Consider the following 11,067-nt stretch of genomic DNA (forward strand, 5'->3'; position numbering starts at 1 on the left):
GTGGAGGTGGGGAATATCTTTCAAAATAGAACATCCTAATTGAGATTATGATGCATCATCTGTCTCCATCTTTTTATTTTATATTTTTAACTAGTGACTCTACCGCTGAAGCGAATGAAATGCAATATATCTCCCTTTTCTTCAGCTGGTGCTTCTGCCAGCAGAATATCAAACAGCACCAGTTATATAATAGCCCACTGCACGCCATACATGTGTAATTAGATCCCACCAGAGAAAGCAGGCAGGCAGTGGAAGGAACACCCTTTGAAGTATTTCGGGGTGATGATCTTGAGTGCTCCCGTATGCATAATGGATTTTTAATTTTTTTTGGCCTTGAAATAAAACAAGGGGTTGGTCACTTGATCCTGTTGTAGGTGTCGCCTGTGGGTCTGTTTGCAAGGCTAACAACAAACCGCCCTAGGATCTTGATCACTGCTGAAGATTCAAGTTGCTCTGCAAGGGCTACAGAGCAGGGAGCTGTCTGTGGTGCTGAATATCCATTCTTTGACCCAGCGACTCTGAATGAAAGGCATTGCTAGCTCCAGGGCTCACCTTACCATCAAGCAAAATGAAGCCGTTGCTTCAGCTGGCAGATTTCAGAGGGGGAGGCTTCTCTTCCTGCCCCATATTCATCTCTCCCCAGCTTTAAATACTATGCAGTCACAACCCATTTTTCCTTTTTTTTTTTTTGGAAGCTTCTCGTTATCTCTTAGATATTCAGCCCCTTGGCTTCCTAGGGAGAGTGAATTTGGATATCATTGGGTTTTTTTCCTGAGTTATGGGGAAACTTGAAAGCTCCAGAACAGACCTGGGGATAAATGTGGCCTCCTCGTCTTCTCTTTCTGGCCCCCAGAACTCCTTTTGGGTGCTTTTTACATGGCTGGAATATGCCTTTGAAATCAGTTCCTGCTTCCTGCTTGCCGGATGGAGGATAGGGAGGGGTGTGGGAGTGTGGAAAAAGCTCGCCTACTGTTATGAAGGTAAAATCCACATTTGTTGCTCTGTCCACTTTTTTGACCCTGCCCACCACTGTGACCCTCTGGCTGAAAAGGATTCCCTACATGGGCGTAGTCAAGTGGGGGCACCCCCCCATCTAGTAAAACAATAGAAATACTTAACTGGCAAATCAGGTTGGTTCTGCCCCCCCTAACAAAACTCCTGCCTCCCCCAACCGAGTCCTGCTCCCCTAACAAAAATCCTGGCTATGTCCATGATTCCCTACCCCTAATCTCCAAACCATCACAGTGCCAAGGCAATTTATTCCCTGAAATTTGTAGCTGAAAAACAGCCTGAGTGATTTGGAAAATAGAGTAGGGAATCTCTTTTTGGAGAGGGGGAACTAGAAATGAGGTGAAGTCAAGAGAGCTTTGGAAAGGAAGTTACAGGATGGGGCAGTGGAAATCAAGTTGGGAATCTGGACCAGCCTTTACGGCAGCTTTCCTACAGGTGATTTAGCCCTGCAGTATTTTGCTGGAAGTGCATAAGAGAGAAAGATGAGGGAAGAGTGCAAGATTTAGAGGGCAACTGTCTTTGCTTAGGAGTTTTAACATACACACTGCTCTTACTTGTTCTTCCCTTGCTGTTCTTGCTAGCAGTGAAAAGTTCAGAGATTTTCACATTCTAATATGGCTTGTTGGGAGTGAAGCATGCCGAACCACACATTTTCAAAATTTGGGAAATGCTGTCTCTTTAACCCCATTAAAGTCAAGGAGCACATTGTAAGGAATGCCATCTGCCAATGGCTCTCAACATGATACCGGATTTTTATTTATTTAAAATATTTGTATGCCTTTCGGGATAAAGCCCTCCCAAGGTGCCTTTGAACACATACATTAATAATAGAAAATGCTAATGCGTCAGGAACATAGGGATCTGCCTTATGGTGAGTCAGAACACTGGCCTATCTAGCTGTGCGCTTTATACACTGGCTGGAAGTGGCTTTTCCAGGATGTCAAATGGGGGGGGGTGTCTTCCCAGCTATACCTGGAGATGCTGGGGATTGAGCCTGGAACCTTCTGCATGCAAAATGGATATTCTACCACTGACTGAAGAGCCTTCTTCCCCTCTAGTCTCCCTCCACCTCGCTGTTGCCTTCTCTGTTCTCTTGTTTCATATAACTGTAGAGTTGGAAGGGACCACAAGGGTCATCTAGTCCAACCCCTGCAATGCAGGAATATTTTGCACAACACAGTGCCACAACCCTGGGATGAGGAGTCTCGTGCTCTGCCTACTGAGTTATCCCAGTTGGTTGCTTTTAATTTTAGACTGTACTTCTTCACCAAGAGAATGGTAGGCAAAGGCTGCCATAGAGGGAAAGAGTGGAGGACAGAAGTCATAGAAGATGCCATTCTCAATTTTTCGCAAAAAGGAAATTAAGAAGGTGCAGGGCTTCACTTCATCAGTCACCGTGCACTTCTGACCCCCCCCCCTTTTTAAATTTCTTTAAAGCAACAATGCCAGAAAAGCAGCAAAAACAGCCTTTTCTGATACAAGGTGAGTTGAGGATACAGGGTGAAGCCAGGTCAAAATAATAAAAGGAAATACAGCAAAAGAAATCAAGGAAGGAACCAAGGAAGGATGGTTGTAAAGGGCCTCTGAAGGTTAATAAATGAAAGCATTGCCTCATCAATTCCTCCAGATAAAGGCTGTGCACACATCACCAGCCTAAAATTGAGCAAGGTCATATGTCCATGTAATAATAATAATAATAATAATAATAATAATAATAATAATAATAATAATAATAATATCTTTATTGTCATTGCCCCCTTCGGGGACAACAAAATTACTTGACTGCTCCATAAAAACACTAATTAAACAATACAGTATAATACAGCAAGGGAGATTAGATGACTTTCAAAGTCCGGGCTTCCCATTCAGGGCCAAGATCGCTCTGGAGAAGAAGCTGTTCTTAAGACGACTCGTTCTTGTCTTCATCGAGCTGTATCTCCGTCCCGACGGCAAGAGCTCGAAGAGACAGTGACCAGGATGCGATGGATCTTTTACTATGTCCAGTGCCTTCCTATGGCACCTTATGTCCCCCCACCCCTCTGCATTTCAAATTACATTTGCACATTAATTAATCATTCATTCATTCATTCATTGGATGTATAGGCCACCTTTCTGCCAAGGCGCTCAAGGCGGTTTACAATCTTAAAACACTAAAATAAATGCATTATATAAAGTAAAGAGTGACTGAGGAGTCTCTCATGGCTTTCTTTGGAAAAAGTCAATGGAAGCTACCCACGACATGACGCTGACTCTCAATAATGAAAGAAAACAGCTTGCAGGTGCATATGGGAATGGGAGTCCAAAACACCTGGGGGGCACAAGGCTGGGCCAGAATCATGTGCTCATGTATAACATACTCTGGGCCCCAGATATGGCAAGGGGGCTGAAGTAATCCAACACACACTGGTGATTTGGACCCAGATCTTCCTGGTCTGAGTCCAACATTGGTATTTGCTAAACTGCGTCACGCTAGCTCTCATGCTGGCACACAGGGCAACGCTATGTAACTGTCAGTCCGACACCCTCAATGGGAAGCCGAGCAGCTCTCCTCCAGACTGATTTGTATGGTGATGCTGCTGAACGCTCTCTCTCATACACACACATTATAAAAGAACAGAGAGTGCTCTGGTTCAGGGTGTCCTTGACCCTCTTTGTGCATTGTCATGGTGCTATTGAGCTCAAGTCACAATACGCTCTTTGCACAGACTTGGCTGAGTGTCTGGAATCTATGCAGCCTGTACCAAGCAGGCAAGCACAGCAGTGCCTTGTAGGGAACCAGTGGAGAGAGCTGGCTCTGCAAACACCATCTCATTAATCTGCATGAAGCTGAAGCAAAGCCTTTTGGTGGCGGCTGCATCTCAGACCATCCCGCCATCACTAGGGCTGTCATGTGTGTGTGCTTTGACACAAATCACAAATTATGGGGAAAGGGCAGGGAGGCGCTTGTTAACTGCAAGATCTTCAGCAGGTGTTTCTGCACCAATGCTGCAAGCATGGAGGCAGAGCATAGCCATTATGGCTAGTAGCAGTCGATACTCTTGTCCTCCATGATCTTCTTTTGAAGCCAGTGTTGTTGAACTTCATCTCCTGTCATCCCTGAACACTGGCCATGAGAGCTGATGAGAGCAGGCTCCGACAGCATATGGAGGGCACCATGTTGGCTACCACTGCAATTGTTCAAGCAGGCAGTAAGTAGAGCATGGATCCTTGTGGCCTCATCCAGGAACAGTCATAACTGGAAATAGGCAAGCCACACCACAGAAGTCTCTTGGGCTGCCTCTGACAAGGTGGGCTGTATATCAGCCTTTACCAACCTGGTGCTGCTCATGCAAAACAGAAAAGTACAGGTAAATGTGCTTCATCTGTATAATATATTCAGTTGCAAAAGTGGGGCTTTACCCATTGTTTCAAGCCTTTGCAGGATGACATATTCTATTCCAATGCAGGAAACAGTTGCCCGTCTCTATAACTCTCCACCTACCACCAAGCCAGATTAATTAAAGACTCCTGAGCGAAGAGAATCCGGTGCTTTATTTTTCCCCTTTACATCTCTTAACAAGTGTTTTGCTTCTTAAAATAGTAATGCCAACTTGCACCTGTAATTAAGTTGCTTCCCTTTTTGAGCCAGGCAGCTGATACTAATTGCTAAAACTTTCCAGGTGTGCATGTTTCTTCCTTTCCATTTTCTTTCTCATGAGGGATGCCCTGTATTCAACAACATCAGAGCTTAATGGGGAAACCTCTGCTAATATTATGTGGGATGCTTGTCTGAGAGAGACTTGCAGAAGGCCACACGGAGAGCTTTATGGCTGAGAGAGGATTTGAACCCTGGTCTCCCTAATCCAAATGCAACACTCTGCCAACCACATTGCTCTTGATTTTAAAAATTGTTTTATTGTTGACTGTCCTTGCTGTGGTTAATTGCCTTGGGTGCTTTGTGTCAGAAGGTGGGTATAAGCTGAAATCAATCAACCACACCAGATATCATAGAATAAAGAAAACTGTAAACTGGATCACCCCTTTAATAGCTATAAATCAGGGACGGGGAACCTGTGACCTTCCAAATGTTGTTGGATTCCAGCTTTGATCAGCCTTCAGGCATAGGCAACCTCGCCCTCCAGATGTTTTGGGACTACAGTTCCCATCATCCCTGACCACTGGTCCTGTTAGCTAGGGATCATGGGAGTTGTAGTCCCAAAACATCTGGAAGGCCAAGGTTGCCTATGCCTGCTCTTATCCCATGCCTAGCAAGCATGGGTTTGAGTGGTTTTCCACTTGCCTCACTCCTGTCCCAGGGAAAACCCACTCTTTAGTGCTGAATTGGAGCAAACGTCAATCCGGAGAAAACCCAAATTGCCATTTGCTCCTATTGAGCACTATAGAGTAATTTTCCCTGGAGAAAAGCAGAAGGACAAGAGGAAATGTGAATGAGCCCTCTGTCAGCAGGGCCTGTGGTTGGGGATGATGGAAATTGTAGTCTAGCAAAGTCATAGGCTCTTCATCCCTGATCTTCAGTGGGAATCCCTGACACCACAATAGGACTGGGCTCCCTTCTTTGCATGTGGAAGGGAGATAGGGTTGCTGGTGCCAAGCTGTGCATCTCACGTGAAATGTACACCAGGGATCAGCAGCAGCATTTAGTACATGCTGCTTTAGCTGTGCAGAAACATCCTTAACCAGCACAATGCAATGCTGGAGAAGGATTGACAGCAGGAACTGGATTAAGATCGTGTGGGTGTACATGAGGCATTGCACTGGCCTTGGCTTCCCTCATTTTGATTGCACCCCTCTCCAAATGAATGAGTTTCTCCCACCCACATTACTCCACACATTCGCTGGCCAGCAGCAGAGCAGAGCAGAGGCTGCTTGCAGCTTGTTAGTGCTGCTGGGGAAATCTGGCTTGGACCTAATGGCCTGTGAGTGGATGTCTGGGGGGAGAAAGCAACAGGCTGTATATGTGAGCACAAATGCATGCACAGAGGCAAGTCTAAGAGAGTGCCTAAATGCTCAGGGAAGCACTCAGGGCTTATGACAGTGGGGCTGATGTGCCATTTTATGAATCAACATGTGTAGGCTGTACTGAATTGGTGACTCAGCGCACTGCAGATACATTCGCTTCGCTTCTCTTTCTCTCCCCCCCCCCAATGTTCTTGAGAGCACAATAGCTTTTGGACACCGTCAATTCCTGGTACTTTTGGTTCATTACCTGTCTTAACCTTTCCTGGATGCATTTGGGCACATTTCCCTCCCTCAGAAGAAGTGAGGAAGGCAGGAAGGCACTGATGTTGATGTTTTCAATAGTCAGTGAGAATTCTTCCCCTCCTCCATAACCTCAGATGTGTCATTTAAGATACAAGGTGAGAGCTGAATTTTCTCCTGGGGGGGGCAGTTGCTTCTGCTACAGAATTGCCTGCTTTATTTCAAGGTAGGCTCCCTGTATGATACCAGGATGATTCCTAAGGTGGTCAAGGAAATTTCCTTATGTAAGCAGCAGAATCATTCATGCGATACAGACTGTTTTGGACTGTGTTACTTCAGGCAGCAAGCTGGTGTCCCTGTGTGTGCCATGCTTTTGAATTCTCCCCATGGGGTGGTAGGGAACCCTTCCTATGCAGAAAATGCTAGCCTGTCAGGATGAAAGCCAGCCTATGAAATCCCTGACATGCTGGTTTCCTTTGTCCTGGGAATTTTCCTCTGCTCCCCAGGGAGGCATGCTCTATCTTGTCCTGCAGATGTTGTACCATCCAGCCCATGGAAATCAGTACCATATGATTTTGAGGCACCTGCCTCTTGGTTCTTAGATGACATGTTGACCAAGCAAAGCAAGGCAAAGTTCAGTTTCCATTTAGGCAAAGTAAAGTGCTAGTTCCCAGGATGGCAAAAAGCAAAGCTCAAGTTATAGGTAGCACACTGGATAGAGCTTCGTATGTTGCTCAGTCTCAGAATTCATACAAGCCGGCTTGAATCCTGCTTCCGCCACATAGAAACTCAAGCAGAGCTTCAGCTTAGTCTGTTAGGAGCAGCTTCTTCCAGTCACAGGGGCCTTGCTGGATTGCAACAGCTTTTGACTCCGAGAACATGGGGGAGACTGTGCCACCCCCACCCACATGTGCAAAACCTGGCTTTCCCTGAATCATTGCTAATAGCACCCTCTTTTTTCTCCGCAGCCCAGTTCTGGTGACACAGTCCTGATTACAGTCACAGTCTGGTGACCCAGTAACCATACCTCAGCAGCCGTGTTCAGTGTTGGTCTTTGTCAGGTATGAGTAACCTGGGCTGCAGCTCCCATCACCCCTGACCACTGGCCATGCTGGATGGATGGGTTGATAGCAAGTGGAGTCCAGCATCATTTGCAGGGTCACAAGTTTCCCATCCCTGAAATATAATGTGAAGGTGCTGGAAATTTTAGATGGGAGGTTCCTAGTCGCCCAACCTCAAAGGCAGAAGGAATAACTATTTAATCATGGAATAGTCAATGCTGTGCCTACCGTGCATTGCTGGGCTATAACTCTCATTTCCCCTAACTGTTGGCCTTGCTGACTGGGCCAAGGATGGGAGTCATAGTTCAACAACATCTGGAAGGCATCACACAAGCTGCTAGCCATGATGACCACGCTCTGCCTCCATGGTCAGAGGCAGTAATGCTTCTGAATGCCACAGGAAGGCAGAGGGCTCTTGGGCTCAACTCCTGCCTGTGTGCTTCCCCACAGGCACCTGGTTGGCCACTGTGAGAGCAGGATGCTGGACTAGACGGGCCACTGGCCTGATCCAGCAGAGTTCTTCTTAGGTTCTTAGTCCTGATTTAACCAGTTGACATCTGGGGTGTAGATAATATGCCCCTCTCTGCAGTAACAAACTGATGCTAAAATGTTCGGTGTAGTGAGCCAGTGTGGTGTAGTGGTTAAGAGCGGTAGACTCGTAATCTGGTGAACCGGGTCCACGTCTCCTCTCCTCCACATGCAGCTGCTGGGTGACCTTGGGCCAGTCACGCTTCTCTGAAGTCTCTCAGCCTCACTCACCTCACAGAGTGTTTGTTGTGGGGGAGGAAGGGAAAGGAGATTGTTAGTCACTTTGAGACTCCTTAGGGCAGTGATAAAGTGGGATATCAAATCCAAACTACTACTACTACTACTACTTCTTCTTCTTCTTCTTCTTCTTCTTCTTCTTCTTCTTCTTCTTCTTCACATAACTTTGAGGGAGCCTATGTGACCCCTGGAATAATTCAAGGGGAACAGGACTGTTAACTGCAATTTGATTTGATGAATTCTACTACTACGTCTCAGTGTCCCATTGCACCAGAAGCAGTTGAGTCCTGCTGGCCACATGAGCCGGAAAGCTGTCTGTGAACAAACGCTGGCTCCCTCAGCCTGAAAGTGAGATGAGCGCCACACCCCATAGTCACCTTTGGCTGGACTTAACTGTTCAAGGGTCCTTTGCCTTTGCCTTTACTACTACTACTACTACTACTACTACTACTACTACTAATAATAATAATAATAATAAAATAGAACTTCCATGTATGGAAGCAGTATACCTCTAAATGCCAGATTGCAGGGACAGAGTAGGAGAAGACCACCATCTTCATCATGCCCTGTTTGAGAGTACCCATAGGCATCAAGTTGGCTGCTTTTGGGATAGAGATTCATCTAGCTGGGCTTTTAAGTCTCAGCCAGCCAGCCAGCCAGCCAATAAATCCTACGTGCTTAATTAAACTGCTGTGTGGGCTACTGAGAAGGATGGGCAGGCTGATAACCTCTCAGCCCTACTGCCTTCACTGTGGGCTCTTTGTTTTTCACCTGTGCATCTTCCCCTTTTAATTGCTTGTCTAATCCCCCCGCTTTTCCTTGTGGCCTGTTTTGGCATTGATCTGATCTGATTTGATTCTGGAGGAGATTGCGTGAGCCGGTCTGCCTGTCAACCTCCGTAAGCCCTTGAGACCTTGGGGTCCTGCATGGTTTATCGAAAGGCTGCTTTGCCGAGGTCGGATCGGCCTGGAGACTTATGTGCGGTTTCATAGCAACAGAGAGAAATAGCTGTGGTGAGGCTGGCGTGCGTATGTGAGAGACAGAGAGAGGGTCAGAGGGGGCTGCCTGGAATTATTGTCAGTGATGTGTTTGATTTAAGTTTTGAATCCTGCTAAAAAATCCAACCTGGGAAGCCTGTAAGCAGAGCATGAATGCAACAGCAACTCTCCTCACCTGTGATTCCCAGAAACTGCTATATATAAGAGACTCGAGACCTCTGACAGTAGAGGAAGAACATCACTGTCATGGCCAGTAGCCTTATCTTTCCCAGGTTGGTCTGATCCTCTTTTAAAGCCATCTCAATTTGTGGTCCTCACAGCATCTTGTGGCAGTGAGTTCCATGTTTACTGTACTCTGTTTGAAAAAGTTCTTTCTTTGGTCTGTGCTGAGTCTTCCACCATTCAGCTTCAGTGGATGGCCCTGGGGTTATGATAATGAGGGGAGTCAGGTGGAAACTAGGAATGCTCTATGGTGGAAGAATGTATACAGCTGTGTGCATTATAATACTCTGTTGGTTCATCCCGGACACGGAGGTCCAGCTCCGAGGGCCTTCTGGTGGTTCCCTCACTGTGAGAAGTGAGGTTACATGGAACCAGGCAGAGGGTCTTCTCGGTAGTGGTGCCTGCCCTGCGAAACGCCTCCCATCAGACGTCAAGGAAATAAACCACTATCTGACTTTTAGAAGACATCTGAAGGCAGCCCTGTTTAGGGAAGTTTTTAAGTTTGATGTTTTATGTGTTTTTAATATCCTATTGGAAGCTGCCCAGAGTGAAAAGCAGGCTGAGACCAGAGAGGAAATCCTGGCAGTCCTTCACTGAACAAAGGGAACACAACAGCATATATAACTTGGGGAGAAAGAAGCAGAGGCGCTTTGCCTATTTGGGAAAGGCCTTGTTGAGAAAAGTTCAACCAAATTTCCAGAGGAAAGCTGCCTCTGAGCTGCAAAACAAAACAGAGCATATGCTGCCTCTTTGAGGATCTTGCCACTCTTTGGTTGCTAAGCAACACTGCTGCCACCTGCTTGGCCAGTGGATTTACTGACAACTGTGTTAACCCCTAAGTGACAAACTGAATGATCCCTGCTGTTGCCCTTCCAGAAGGTTTGTATATACCATTCCACCTTGCTACACCCCATCTTTCACTGGCTACCATGGTTTTGCTGGTGTTGCTTGCCTGAGAAGCCAGTCCTGCAGGGCTAAGGATGTGGGCTTAGGTGCCCTAGAAGCCACATGTGTCTCTGTCATTGACTCATTGATTTGCGGGGGATGCAAAAGATGCCTCAAAGGTAATCCCCAAAGTAAATTTGCCAGTTCTGGCCATGCTCCCACTGCCCAGTGAATCACTGCACAGGGATGGCTCACTGTATACTATTTAGTGATATAATCCCGTAATCATAAGAGTTGGAAGGTGCCTCAGAGGTCATCTAGTACGACCATCTGCTCTGTGCAGGATCCGCAATGCAGGATGCAACCACAGCAGGAGCCACCCATGTAGCACCTATGGATGCTATGGCACTTTTGAAGTCTTCCCTTGGCACCTACAAAGTCTCTGAGTTTACACACACACACACACACACACACACACACACACACTGCCCCCTTGGTTATGAAGTGGTGAGGATGGGAACCTTTTTCATCCTTGAAAATCACATATTGCTGAAGGAGGACATTGGAAGAGAGCCACGCTTTGCCACTTCCTCACTCAGCTTCATGCGCATTTGATGGCTCAGATTAATTCCACGGGACCTGGCCCTTGGGGAAGTGAAGTGTGTGCATGCAACACTTTCTCCCTGGTCTCTTGGGGCGCAGGGTGGGTGATCTGGGGAAGCAGAAAGAAAACTGACCAGAGAAGGTGGTGTCCATGTCACTCACTGACGAATGGCCTCAGGTGCTTGGCAACCGCTGAAGGAAACAGCATCCATGGCAGATGGTGTCCCAGCCTTGGACTAAATCCCTCCAGTGAAGGAGAGGACACTACCTCCAAGGGCAGCTGGTCCTTCTGTGGAACATCTCGTATTGTTTGGATAAAGTTC

This window comes from Podarcis liolepis (genome assembly GCF_965112155.1).
Source record: "Podarcis liolepis genome assembly, chromosome: 7".
NCBI classification, from domain to species: Eukaryota; Metazoa; Chordata; class Lepidosauria; order Squamata; family Lacertidae; genus Podarcis; species Podarcis liolepis.